General features: G+C 34.9%; 2 pseudogenes; one reads left to right on the top strand and one right to left on the bottom strand.

Annotated features, from left to right (window-relative positions):
* The first annotated feature begins 1223 nt into the window (after positions 1 to 1223).
* Positions 1224 to 1368, top strand: LOC139004733 (small nucleolar RNA SNORA48; annotated as a pseudogene).
* A 4856-nt stretch (positions 1369 to 6224) lies between these two features.
* On the bottom strand, positions 6225 to 6369 carry LOC139004739 (small nucleolar RNA SNORA48; annotated as a pseudogene).
* Between the last annotated feature and the right edge of the window lie 8419 nt (positions 6370 to 14788).

Raw genomic sequence — 14788 nt, 5'->3', positions numbered from 1 at the left:
GCATGAGTAAATAATGTGTGCTAAGTAAATGATAAATATGTACATTTCCTATGTACTTGATCTTCTAAGTGGGCAGGTCCCTTTTATCCTTCAGAGATTAAGAATAAAAGAAAAATGGAAGAAAACGTGATAAGAGAGTAAATATTTTCACAGAACAAATAACTTGGAGGTACATTGATGGAAATAAAAGGGCTTAGGATCTGGCAGAGAGAGAGTAGAAAGGGAAGATGAAGTTTGAACAGCTACTATAAGGAGTGTGACTTTGGCAAATGGGAAGTGTCTATACAGGATTTCTAGGAATATTTGCTGTGATGAGCTGCAGATTATCCATGGGGGGGCGGGTTCTGAAGGATATGTCAGGCAAGATCACAAAACTTAGAAGCTTAAAGCAGGGGTCAGCAAGTTGCTTCTAGCCCAGGAGCCCCTTTTTGGTTATTGTGAATGAGCTGCATTGTACATTGGAATATAAGGATCTGTTTGAGTCATTGTTTACAATTCTTTTGAGTATATACCAAGGAGTGTAATTGTTGGGTCAAATGATAATTTCATGTTCAGCGTTTAGAGGAACCACCAAACTATTTTCTACAGTGGCTATTTTATATTTTTATCAGCAATGTTGACGGGTTCTAATTTTTTCACATCGACACTTGTTTATGTGTGTTTTTTAATTATAGCCATCCTAGGAGGTATGAAGTAACACATTATTTTGAGTGGGATGACTGTCTTAATAAGAAAAAAATAAATGTGACTATATTCACATTTAAATTATTGTGGCAACACCCAGCTGGTGAAGCTCAGTAGTTGAGTATTGACCTATGAACCAGAAAGTCATGGTTGGGTTCCTGGTCAGAGCACATGCCCACATTGTGGGCTCGATCTCCAGAAGGGGGAGTGCAGGAAGCAGTCAATCAATAATTCCCTCTCAGCATTTATGTTTCTATCTCTCTCTCCCTCTCCCTACCTCTCTGAAATCAACAAAGATATATTTTTAAAAAATTATTGTAGCAAAAATTTGGTTACCAGAGGGAATGGGGTGTGGCAGGTAGTAAAGAATAAAAGGGGCCAAATATATGGAGATAGAAGATGATTTGACTTTGGGTGGTGGACACACAATGCAGTTGAAGATCATGTATCATAGAAATGTACACTTGAAACCTATTTGACTCTATTGACCAATGTCACCCCAATAAATTTAATTAAAAAAAGAAGTAAAAATATTGTTAACCCCCTGACAATGGGTAAGGAGACACCTGATTGGTGGTGTTGCTCTTATATCAGTCAGGGGCAAAGCAGATGTACAGTCCTTAGTTCATCCTAGCTTGATGCCTGTGTCGGTGGCCAGAGCTGTTTCATGCCTGAGGCACATAAAAAAAATATATTGTTGAGAAGGTACTGCAAATAAAGTCAAAATAATTATATGTTAGATTTAGAAAAATTCATAATGTGGAATAATGACAAAAAAGGCTAATATCTATACTATAAAAAAACTGCTTCAAAATGTTAAGAAACGGCAAAAATCCAAAAGGCAATTTGACAATTCCAATTACAAATGGTCAAAAATGATGAAATACTAAAATTCATTATTATTAATGGAAATGTAAAGCATAATAACAAGGCCCTTCACCTGACTGCTGAACATTGCAAAGAGCAGTGATAGCTATTGCTGGGCACAAAGAAGAGAAGAGGAGGTAGAAGGATGCCATGTGCAGTTGATAGAAATGGGAGCTGAAACCATTTTTCTGGAGAACAATTTGTAAAAATGTGCTAAAATCTTCTATTTAGCTACCATATAATTCAGACCTGCTACTTGAACTGAGTGTTGTAGATAAGGAATCTTAGTCCATATATTCAAGAATGTTTAGTTCCGTATTATTTTCAGAGGTTAAACATTTTGAAATAAAATAAATTTCCATTAATATGCCAATAGTTTAATATCCCATATTAATACCAGAAACTATTAGGTAGTCATCCAAGAAGATGAATTAGTGTGACTTGAAAAAATATTCAGAGAAGGATTGTGAAATGAAAAGAGCAAGACAAAGAGTAATATCTATATCATATCTCATTGTTATTAAAAATAGCAGAAACTCCATTTTAAGGATGCATGTACATCAGTATATCATTCTGTGAAAAATATTAAAGGCTACACAGTAGGTTCAATGAAACAGAACTTGAAACAGCCTCATACATATGGAAAATCATGTTATAGAACATAATTACTGATGTGTTGGGAAAGAAAGGATAATTCAATAAGTGGTGCTGAGACAACTGGCTATACATATGGAAAAAATTAGATTACTGCCTTATGCTTATCTATAAAAAATTTTATGTTGATTTAAAAGCTAAATATAAAAAACCAAAGCTTTAAACACTTAAAAGAACATAGGCAAATATGTTCATGATATCAGAGAAGAAAGAATTTTCTTAAACAAAACACAAAAAAGCACAAAAGATAGAGGAAAGGATAAATTTAAATTAACTTCTGTATATCAAGAGCCGTAAATAAAATAAAAATATAAGCCACAACTGGGAGAATATGTTTGCAATGGAAATTACCATCAAAGAATTATTACCTAGAATATATAAAGAACAAATAATAATCAAAAAGAAAAAATTAGCAAAAAATAATAATAATAACAGGGACTTTATAAAGCTGCTTGAGTAGCAAATAATCAAAATAGATTATCAACATTTCCATCAATCAAGGGAATGCAAATTAAAGCCATGGCTATTGTTTCACAGTTATAAAATGACAAATATTTTAAAAGCTGATAAGCTGAAGAGCTGACAAGGATATGAGAATAGTAGCACACTTACACAGTGACTGATATCTAAATAAGTTGCAGATCTATTCACTAAGACTCAACAATTCCCCATTAGGTATATGCCCTAGTCAGGGGCGGGCAAACTTTTTGACTCGAGGGCCACAATGGGTTCTTAAACTGGACCGGAGGGCCGGAACAAAAGCATGGATGGGGTGTTTGTGTGAACTAATATAAATTCAAAGTAAACATCATTACATAAAAGGGTACGGTCTTTTTTTTTTTTTAGTTTTATTCATTTCAAAAGGGCCGGATCCGGCCCGCGGGCCGTAGTTTGCCCACGGCTGCTAGACCCTCATAAGCAGGTATGAGGAGACATGTATAAGAACATTGGGACAGAGGTTGACTAGTACGTCACTAAACCTATATCCTCCTTTTCCTTGGCATACAGTAAGACTAAATTTCCTCACCTCCTCCTCATCAGATGTGACCCTGCAAATAAACTCTAGTAAATAATAAGTGAGGATTTACTGTGTAGCGCTTCCAGACCTGCCTGATAAAAATACAGACAGCCATACATAATCCCCATGCTCTTTCCTTTCCCACTAGCTTGAACCAAACAAGCAGAGACTTTGAGAGCTATATGATGAAAATATTGGAATTTTAACATGTAAACACCCGGGTCCCTCTTACTTGGAGGGAAGCCTCCACTAATCAGCCACATGCATTTTGTTCTTTATGTGATCTGGGAATAAAATTCTATCACGTTTAAACCATGATACATTTGGAGATTTGTAATCAGAGTTGCTAACATTTCTTTACCAATATAGATGCTTGCTGTGGCATTGTTAATAAGAGACACAGGAAAAGCTCACCAGTTGAGATTTGGTAAATTGTGGGAAATTCATGTAATCATCCGATTCAATAATTAAGGTAATGTGCTTGATCCATATATATTAATATAGGTAGACCTCAAAAATGTTAGGATCAATTTAAAATGTACATATACAGTTTCACATCATGTGTGCACGTATATCAAAACATCACATGTATTGGTATGTTTGGGAAGTCATCTAATTCTCTGTATCAATCCCTGCATCTCTATTTTATCAAATCAGACATATCATTGATTATAAGATGTATTATTATTTTATGTACCATTAAGAAAGTAAAACACTACCAATTAAACTATGAGAAAAATACTCCATCACTTTGAAAATGTTTTAATACTCAGACTTAATTGTTTATAACATTTTTATCATTTATCGTATGCCTACTTAAAAAGAAAAATTTAAGCAATCTAAATTGGTTAAGGTCCTTCTAAAAGATCTCCACTTGCAGACTCCAGCTTTTCTGAATCACTTTTTGACTCAAAGTCATTTGATGTCCATTTTCCCCACACTATAACTTTTGCGTGCCATCAAAATTATTGGTGGTGCAGCATTCAAAGAAAAAAATGCTAAGAAAACTAAAGCCTTTAGTGTTGGGCTTTAAGCACACCTTACAATTATGTAGAACTATCTTACTTGTGAAACTCGCTTCAGCAATGTTATCAAACATTTATGATACATCGCCTCCTCTACCTTTTCTTCCCAACCCTTTAGTCTAGAGTGAGAATTAAAAGAATGCTCTACTATTATCTCTGGAATTTTCTTCTAAGTTGATGTCACTCATTCTATAAACTCTGATGCCGGTTCTGTTGATGTTTACAACTGCATAGGCAGCAACTGTGTCATAACTGCTGTCTGATTGACAGTAGTGTTTCCACATGAAAATTCCTTAGGAAATTTATACATATCTCTGAATCCAAAATCTTGTAGAAAATCAATAGAGAAAACAGGAAAAGTATTATAATTCTCTGGAACAAATAAAGTTCAACAATAAATGGAAAGCCACTACTAATCAATCATTATTGTTGTCATTTCCATGTCGTATATGAGTCTGTGACCTTGTTCTGCAGCTAATAGCGAGCTATTCTTGCAAATAAAATAAGTATTGGGAAGTTTATAAGCATAGTATGTTTATATCAGTCCTGTGTGGTGTTCCAAAAACTAACAAATTTTGAATCCTTAAATAAGCAATTTTGACATGTAAATCTGTGTAGTACTGTTAACTCTACTAGGACATCCAAATCCTGTTATCATACTACCCAGTAATACTCACTGGCATTCTGTAGTTTTTTAATATTTGCTGTAGGTCCACTTCCCTGTAAATAGTTTAACAAAAGAAATGCAACAAAAATATGTGGACATTGTTGTGGAACACTACAATATGAAATAAAAACCGGTCTAAAATAAGAAATAGCAAAAGCAATGTTGATTTCAACATCAAGGCCAACTAAATAATTATCTTCACTTTTTTTTTAAAGAGTTCATGTGAAGCAACATATTCCTTAACAAACTTGACAAAGTTGAGGTTGCTTTGGATATAGTATTCATTCGATCAGATCAACATCAGTACAAAATGAAATTATTTTATAACTGGAATATTTGTTACAAAACAAAGATGAAGATTATCAATTGGAGTAATGAATGCTTTATGTTTTAAAATTTTACTTTAAGAATAATGTAATATTAAATATTAAATATCTAGTATAATCTTTTTATATCTTAAATGATATTTATTTAGCTTCAAAAATGTGTCTTATTATGAGATGTCTATATCAGGTAGACATTTATGAATTATTATAATATATTGACTCATGATGTCAATAAGCCATGAATTTCCTATCGTTTTTAAATAGGAAACCTCTGAAACTCTTAGTATAATCTTAATACAGAAAAATGATACATTGTTTATTATTATGGTCACTGGTTATTATTTAAAATACATAATGTATTATGAAAAATGCAGAATAACATAATTAAGCCAATTCTTAATTTTTTCCAGAAATTTTGATTTTTCATTTATGAATTCCAAAGATGAATATCTATTGGAAAATTAGAAACATTACCCAAAAGCAATAATAAGATACTTTCGATTGTTAGATGCACTTCAATATTAGGGGTGTTAACATGTGAAAAAAAAATGTGGTCTAAAGTATTGAGAATGCAGTATTAAATGAAGACATTATATTAAAAGATAATATCTATGTCCTTCTAGGTCTAAAATATTCAGTGAGCTTATGGTTTAGAATTTTGTAAAAAGTAGAGCACATTAATAATTGCCCAGAATATTAGTCATGTCTCTCTCTTTTCTTCTGTCTTCTTCCTGCATTGTTATCCTAATTGATAGATTTTCTATTTTTGTTACGTTTCTATAATACTGCTTTATAAGTATATGTTATAATCACAATGAAAATATGATGATCTAAATTTAATAAAAATTTTCAAAGTAGAATATAAATGTTTTGAAAAATATATTTTTTAATTTTGATTTTTCCTCAAAGCAGCAGGAGGTAAAAAAGCAACCATCCAAAAAGTACGTGTGTGTGTGTGTGTGTGTGTGTGTGTATTTTTTTTTTTATGTGCCTCAGGCATGAAACAGCTCTGGCCACCGACACAGGCATCAAGCTAGGATGAACTAAGGACTGTACATCTGCTTTGCCTCTGACTGATATAAGAGCAACACCACCAATCAGGTGTCTCCTTGCCCATTGCCAGGGGGTATGTGTGTGTGTATTTAATGTATTTTTATTGGTTTCAGAGAGGAAGGGAGAGGAAGAGAGAGATAGAAACATCTATCATTGATAGATGAGAGAGAATCATTGATCGGCTGCCTCCTGCACGCCCTACACTGGGAATTGAGCCCAAAACCTGGGCATGTGCCCTGACCAGAAATCCAAGGGCGAATCCTTTCATAGGTCGACACTCAACCACTGAGCCATGCTGGCTGGGCCAAAAAGTGCATTTTTAATCTACTTTTTAAAATGCTATGGTACAGCCCTAACCGGTTTGGCCCAGTGGATAGAGCATTGATCTGCGGACCAAAGGGTCCCAGGTTCGACTCCAGTCAAGGACATGTACCTCAGTTGCAGGCTCCTCCCAGGCCTGGGCACTAATCAGGGCTCCCAGGAGGCAACCAATAGATGTGTTTCTCTCACATAAATGTTTCTCTCTGTCTTTCCTTCTCTCTTCCACTCCCCGTAAAATAATAAATGGAAAAGTATCCTTGGGCAAGGGTTAACAAAAAATAAAATACTATGGTATTATTAGACTAAAAATATATGAGGAATAACAGGTATAATACTTAGTTCATTTGATAACCAGAAAATCCACATCACCCATCCCTGGAATGTCCTCAATCATAATATTCTCAGAGAAAATATTCTTTTCAAGTATTTCTGAGGGTTGAGTAGTAGTGAGCTTTGGGAATACTCCAGATTGCAATAGTGTAAAAAAAAGCTTATCATTACTTTAGGGTTTTTGTTGGACTCATTATGCTTTATTGTAACCTCACTCTTAGGAATTAAGGAAACATAAACCTACATGGCAAAAGCAAAGCATGAACACACTTAACTAAATAGACTTTAATACCTTCATGTCTTTATACTCCTTTCCTCATTAGGGAATCAAAATACAAAATGGCTTTGCTAATACAAGATTGTTGGGTTTAGTAGTTGCTGGTCCCAGAATTTTAATCCCAGTCTTGTCCCTCACTCTCCTTTGCACTTATAGGACAAGTTTCTTATGCTTAGTCGTTCCTTTTTTAAGAAGGAAGAGAACTATAATCTCAAAGGAGTTATGTGAGATTTCCTGGTTAATATTAGCGAAGTGCTTTGGTGATTAAAGGGATTGCCAAGCTGACAATCACTATTACAGAGACCAGCACAGTTAAGGGAACCAACTGAAAGATCAGCACCTACATGATCTTAGGTTAGTTGCAAGAGTTCTCATTATTAGAGGATGGCTGCTTTCAGAAAAGTATATTTAAATATTAATAGCATTTGGGGAGCAAATACTCCCAGAGATAAACATATGCTTTGAATCCACAATTACTCATGCATCTTCCCCATGCCTCCTCTATGTCTGTAGTTTTAAAATTCTGTAGGTGAAAGACTGGGGTTCAGTCTCAAGGTCATTGAAGCGGCTGTGGTTTTATTAGTATGCTCATTGAATGTGCTATCGAAATGTAATTTAAGGCATTAATATGTACACACTAAATAAAGCCATATAGGCTGTAGAAAGTTATTTATGATGCTGGAATTTTACCACTTACAAAAATAAATAATAGAACGTGTGTGTCTCTTGAAACAATGTAAACTCGGCTTATTCAACAGAAGCTGTAAAAGAAATCTAAACAATTCTGTAATTCTATGAGGAGGGTAATTTCACTGATGACAGCTTTTCATAATTTTACTCTTCTAGATAGATGGAAAGTAATTTTTTATTCTGTATTTTATTACTATTTTGAATTGCACTCCTTGTTGGAGTTTCACCTTTTACTAATAATTCTTCAGGAAATGTGTTTTCACTGTTTTTCATATAGCAGTTACTGCCGGCAGTACCTAGTTGAAACCAACAGAATTACAACTCTCTTCAATATCCCTACATGACATGGATAATATTTCAGTTTAATCCAGTGGCATGAATTGAGCCGGGAACAACCATTTCAATTTCTACTGCAGTTTGTTTAGGCTTAACATGGACTAGCTACCATACCCTCTCTTGGTGAACCATATTAAATTGCTTACAGAGACCTGCCCAGGAATCAAAAGACATGGTTTTACTATTCTCATGACATGCTTTTGCCTTATAATCATGAAAGCTATAAAAAGAAAGCCACTGCCGATGTCCTCAAAAAGCTCCTTACTAACACCCAACGACCAAGTTCCAGGAAGAGAGTTAAATAGCTATTAAGATTACTTTACTTTTATATAACATTATGTTTAGTACTATATTCTTTAAAAAAAAAAAAGAAAAGAAAAAGAAAGAAAATTGCATCTGCAATATAGACCAGTTCTGTTTCCTTGTAGCCCTGTCCATAATAATATGACTCTGCTATACATTTACCATGTAAAAGACTAAAGTACAATGATTCATATTCTCTATAGTTCTAGAATTAAGGGCATTGGTTTACAAAGGACTGCCTGAGGTTAAAGGAATTGGTTATAGCCAAGAATAAAACAGGTTGGGTACCAAATGCAAGGATCTTAAGTAAAGCAGGGTCATGTGCTTTATAAAGCCTATTTCCCCTTAAAACATATGGATGCAGCTCTTTGTATCCAAACTCATCATTGTTGAGGATATCGTCAATGAACTGAAACAGTAGATTTTTCTGAGACTAACACATAGTAGGAATACAGTAAATATTGGTCAAGTGAATGAATGAAGGCATGTGGTTATGACATTCCTTCTAGTTGGAGACAAATACCACTACACACACAGATAAGTGAAGAATAATATAAATTGTCCTGATTAAAAAAATAAGTATTCAAAGTTTTTGTTTGTTTGTTTGTTTGTTTTGGTAAATGAATAGCTGTTGCATATATTGCTCAATAATCCTGGCTTGTTTCTGGCAGAGTAGAGAGTAGAAAAAGCATGATAAATGCACCACAAAAAAAAAAGGAGGAGACTGGAATTCTAGTCCTAACTTTGGGCACTGGACAAGACTTCAACAACCCATGTTCTAGGCTCCCAATGGCATAATGAGGAACTATGAGTTATTTGCTATAACCTGTTCTAACATGCTGTGGTTCTGTGTAGGGAGCATGTTTTGCTGTCACCATATATAAAAAAAATATTTTTTGATTTGTTCTTGTTACTCCTTTCATATCATCTTAAAACTACCAATTACTACTTAGTCTTCAGTGACCAGATTTGAGGCATTCACCTATTATTTATTTAGCAGATATTTATTACCTACCTGTCATGTGACAAAGTACTGGTCTATTAGCCACTCCTTTTGCTTAATTTGTGAAAGTCCTATGTCCTCCTCTATTTTCATTTTCTTGTGACATGCCACTACTTGCTCACGTGTACAGTATGTAGAAAAAGAAAATATGCTTTATTTTTCTCCCTGATGACATAGCCATGGGAAAAAAAATGAAGAAATCATTGGTTATTACTCAGGAATGCTGTGCAAAGTTGAAAAAAATATACTATTTGTTATATTGAAATGTGTGTGGCTTTTGAGGAAGTCAAACTCTTTTGAAATTATTGAAGCCGGCCTATCTTCATGCCTCTCAATATCCAATTCTGTGCACAGATCAATGCACTGAAGCTTTCTGACTCCCTGAAGGGCTTTTAGTACATTGGTAATACCTCTTCTCTGTAGTCAAACCTCTTGGGGAAAAACTGCTCCATGTATCATCTGCTTAGTTCTGCTCTCTTCCCTTCTTAAACTACTGATCTCTGCTCCCAATTTTGCTTCAGCAGGAATATCTTTTAAACAGATGTCTTCTTCATTTTCTGTTATTCTAATAATAACCAAAGCTACTCCTTAGGTCTTTTACACTGAACAGGCAGTCTTTAAGCCTACATGAAATTTGTTCTAAAACCTTTCCTTATAAATCTATGAAATCAGTTCTTAAGACACTGCCCTAATTTTTAAAAATACCCAAATTGTCTATGTCATAAGATAATTAAGTATGATTTTTGGATTTAGAATGTTTTGGTTTGGGTTTCAGTTTGGCAGGGTGGGAGGTGCATAATAGTATTAACAAATAGCTCTCTATTTTGTAGAGACTAGTATTTAAATAACGTTTATACCTCCCAATACTAATCAAATAAAAGTTACTGTGATGTGGGAGTTAAATTGAAATCAAATTGGTCATTATATCTGTGTCTGTAAAATATAAAATTATTAATGATTTTAAATTTAATAAATATAAATGTCAAAAAATAAAAAGAGATTTTATTGAGCTCTTAATAAATGGAAAAGCACTCAAAAAAGAACTGACTAGGACTTTCTCTGTTTTCTAGACTATTATAGTCTAGCAAGAAAGATAAACCAAGATCATTCACAACTTGACTACAGTCAAGGACCAGAAGTACAAATACTCAGTTCAAAGGAGAGACAGAGTCCTAGCAAGTTTGGCCCAGTGGATAGAGCATCCACCTAAGTACTGAAGAGTCCTGGGTTCGATTCCAGTTAAGGGCACAGTACTTTTGTTGCAGGTTTGATCCCTGGCCCTGGTCAGGACAGGTGTTGGAGGCAACCAATTGATATGTCTGTCACATTGATGTTTTTCTCTCTCTGTCTCTCCCCCTCCCTTCCACTTGCTCTCTCTCTCAAAAAAAAAAAAAAAAAAAAAAAAAATCAATGGAAAAATATCCTCAGGTGAGGATTTAAACAAAAACAAAAAAGGAGAGACAGAATATCTAGTTAAGAGCCTCAGGAAAGGTGATTTTTGAGGTTGGCTTTGAAAAATGAAAAGGATTATAGCAAGTGAGAATGAATCGCTCTAAGAAGAAATACACAAAACAAGAGCACAAAGGCTGAAATGTGTGAAGCTTTCTTTGGAGAACAGCAAGCTGATGGTTTTGGTAGACTATAGGTAGGGTCTGTCCAGGCAATTGATGAGAACTGAAACTGAAGGTTACCTCGAGCCAAATATCCTTCTTAACAACATAAATGTTATTATGTAACCTGATATCATTTTGTTATATTAACCCAGATTCGTATGTAAAAATTTCACTGTATCCACAGCAAAAAGAGCCAATGTTAAATATGCTATTTATAATTTCCTGAATAATACCCCTTCTTACATAATTAATTTTTAAAAATATATGTGTTGAAGCACTTAGAATGGAAGTTTAGTACAATGAAGAATAAGAAATTCTCCTGGGTTTAGGACTTTAAAGTTATATTAAACAAAGCTTAAAGTAACATAGCTGACTTTAAATTAAACATGAAACATTGAATCTGTACATTTAGCCCACACCACTATTAAAATGATTGTAAAGGAAGAACAAACGTGTAAAATCAAAATGAAAAGTGCATGAAAGAAAATAGTCATGCCGAAACTGGTTTGGCTCAGTGGATAGAGCGTCAGCCTGCGGACTGAAGGGTCCCATGTTCGATTCCGGTCAAGAGCATGTGCCTGGGTTGCGGGCACATCCCCAGTAGATGTGCAGGAGGCAGCTGATCGATGTTTCTCTCTCATCGATGTTTCTAGCTCTCTATCTCTCTCCTTTCCTCTCTGTAAAAAATCAATAAAATATAGTTAAAAAAAAAAAAAAAAGAAAAGAAAATAGCCAGTAACAAATGCCAACAATATTACAGGAGATAGGACATAGATAGATGGCTAGTAACTTAATGTTATTTGACTTTTCTACGGTTTGTTATGCATAGTGTAACAACAAATGGATGTTTCTCTCTCTCTTCCTCTCTCTCTCTCTCTCTCAAATCAATAAAAAATAAAATAATAAGTGCTTTGCCATAGAAGTGGGTGTGAGAGAAGACTCCTTCTATTAGGGTGGTCAGGGATAACCTCTTCTAGGAAATGGCATTTAAAGTAAGATCTGAAAGTGAGAAAAACCCAGGCATACAAATATTTGGAGGAGCATTTTTCAGGAAAAAGGAAGTTTAAGTACAAAGATACTTAGGCATAAAGGAGCACGGTAAATTGGTGACCAATTAGCATGTCTAGAGTACAGTAAGGAAGGAGAGTGGTAGAATGAAATAGATTTGGAGACATAAGCAAGGGAAAGGATATCATTTTATCCTTAGATAACTTTTTCATTTCTGCCTAAGTATAGTGAGTCTAAATCTGCTTAGTCAGTAACCTATGAAAACTATCAAATTTTGTTTCTAAATCTACTTACATCGATCATCCTGCTCTTATCCTACCATACTGACTGGAATTTGATCTCATTTGTCATTGCTCCCACTTTCAAATCCACCCAAAGTATTATGTAAAAGTTCTAGCATCTTGGACAACATCAATGGCTCTGAAAGGCTCCTTCACTAATCTATCATTATCATGAGGGGTTACACCTGAGACACGTTATGTCAGCCCTTAGGGTTTCTTGGGGTTTGGAGACTCAGCAACTTTCATGCAGAGCGTAGAGTGTCTGAAACGAGTGAAGCTGGAGGTCTTGTGCCTAGCTCCAGCAATGACCACAATTCCATCCCTTCTGAGGTTTTGCCTCTTCTGATGTCACTGTCATAAGCATCGAAAAGTCCCTACTACCCATGGAACCCTCACATCTCACCATATTGAGAGAGGAAAAGAGCCCTTGCTCTCGCCCTCACTCTCACCCTCTCCCTTCTAAATTCTCTTAATGATATTCCCTTTCCCAGCCCTCCTTTCATAATCTCTTCAAGGAGTTTAGGCTTTCAGAAAAGGTAAAAAGTGCTGTTTTTAAGCAGCTTCTAATTTAGGTCTCGCAAATGACCCTGATAATGATATGAAATAAAAAAGAGCTGGCTATCTATTTGAAATGAGGAAAGAAAGAAGTTAAAGAAGAATAACCAAAAATTAATATTATGATAAATTATTTTGTCTCGCCAGCTTCAGTGAATTTTTATTACCTGCAAACAACAATAATAACACTTAACTAATGGGAACATAAAGCTTTCTCCTGAAACCTTATAGTGTTTATAAAATTTACTACTTTGGCTTAGCATCTATAATCACCTCTTTGTCACCATTCCCTCTACTCTGACATGTGCTGGCTTTCTTGGTAATAGATCTTTTGGCCTGTCTAGATGCTTTAGTGTGGTACTCAGCTGATTTATTCACCTATCCTTTCTCTTGGGAATTGGAGGCTATTGGAGCTGACTAAATCAAACCATTGCTGACTCTTCCTCTGGAATATTTTACATTGTTGCTAAGCATCTTTTCAAAAAGTGGAACACATGAGCCATACAAAAATCAAGAACTTCAAGCAACTCCAGAGTTAACAAGATGGAGGACTGTAAAAGAGAAGCTATTCTAATTTGGGAACGTGTCCCCAATGAAATACGTTGTGTTTTTTATTTCAGCATTCTTAAATAGGTCTTCGTGCAGAGTTTACGGAAGACATATTCTCCAGACAGTCCTTGATGTGGGAAAAGCTTTTATTTTAAGACTAAAAAAGATGGATTTTCTAAATTGTCATAGACTTGTAGTTTAGCAGCTGTATTCTGAATGGTCCCTTCGCAGCTTATTCTTCTAATTATGCTGCTGACAGCTTCCCCAGTGGATTGATATACACACTCAGACTTCTCTTATCTTTAACTTTTAATCCCCATGACTCCCTTCTCCACAGATGCCTCTCCTGATGCCTAGTTCTAAGTATGAGGACTTCTTAGATGGGTACTTGCACAATAAGAAAAAAAAAGGCAATTGTAGTCTTTCTCTGATCTTTAACGTCTAATTTCTGCATACATGGTAAACACCGAAAAATAAAAAAGTCATTTATTTTACAATACAAATGTTATCTGCTCTTCGTTCGGCTTTTAGAAAGTGATAAACCTTTGATGATTCTATGTGGGGCAACTTATTTAAAAGAAAAAGCAGGCTCTACTATAGAGTAATACCTCATTTAAATGGCATAAAAGCAGACCAAAATAACCCAGAGTAGATAATTATTCATACAACTGAGGCTTACTTCTTACTAAGTTAAGTCTTTAACATTTTTTTTATTCAAAATCTTTTAGGAGGCATCCAGCCTCCTTCTCCAGAAGATGCTGAAAATAATTCAATATTCCTTTATTCAAGATCATCATCCACATCAAGACCAGCAAGGGAACACAGTTTGGTTCATTTTGGCTCTCCTTCTTCCTTTCTTGATATTTCTCCACCAAATCCAGACCTACTTGTAAGGCTGTGTGTACTTTTTTATTGTCCCCATTCTCCTTACCTCTCTACAGTGTCCTCAGTTACAATGAGCTGCTGACGGTAGGAAAGAAAGATACACCAGCCTGTTAAGAACTCTATAATAAATGTAGCTAAGTTTGTCAACTTTTAGCAGCTATTTAAAAATGGCTCTTCCTTTAATCAGGCATGGGCATTGTTCTGAAGAGTAACATTCATCAAAGTCAGTTATAGCAAGGTTTTCTAGCACCTAATGTGATTAAATGATTTGTATGTGTGCTTTTAAAGTAAATCAGGTTCGCTGGATTTAAGATGACAAATTGGGAATCTGGGAAAAGAGGAC

This window comes from Myotis yumanensis, unplaced genomic scaffold (assembly GCF_028538775.1).
Source record: "Myotis yumanensis isolate MYYU_CA2020_CCGP unplaced genomic scaffold, mMyoYum1.0.hap1 SCAF_2, whole genome shotgun sequence".
Lineage (NCBI taxonomy): Eukaryota > Metazoa > Chordata > Mammalia > Chiroptera > Vespertilionidae > Myotis > Myotis yumanensis.
The sequence above is the reverse complement of the archived record's forward strand: the minus strand, read 5'-3'. Positions and strand labels throughout refer to the sequence as shown.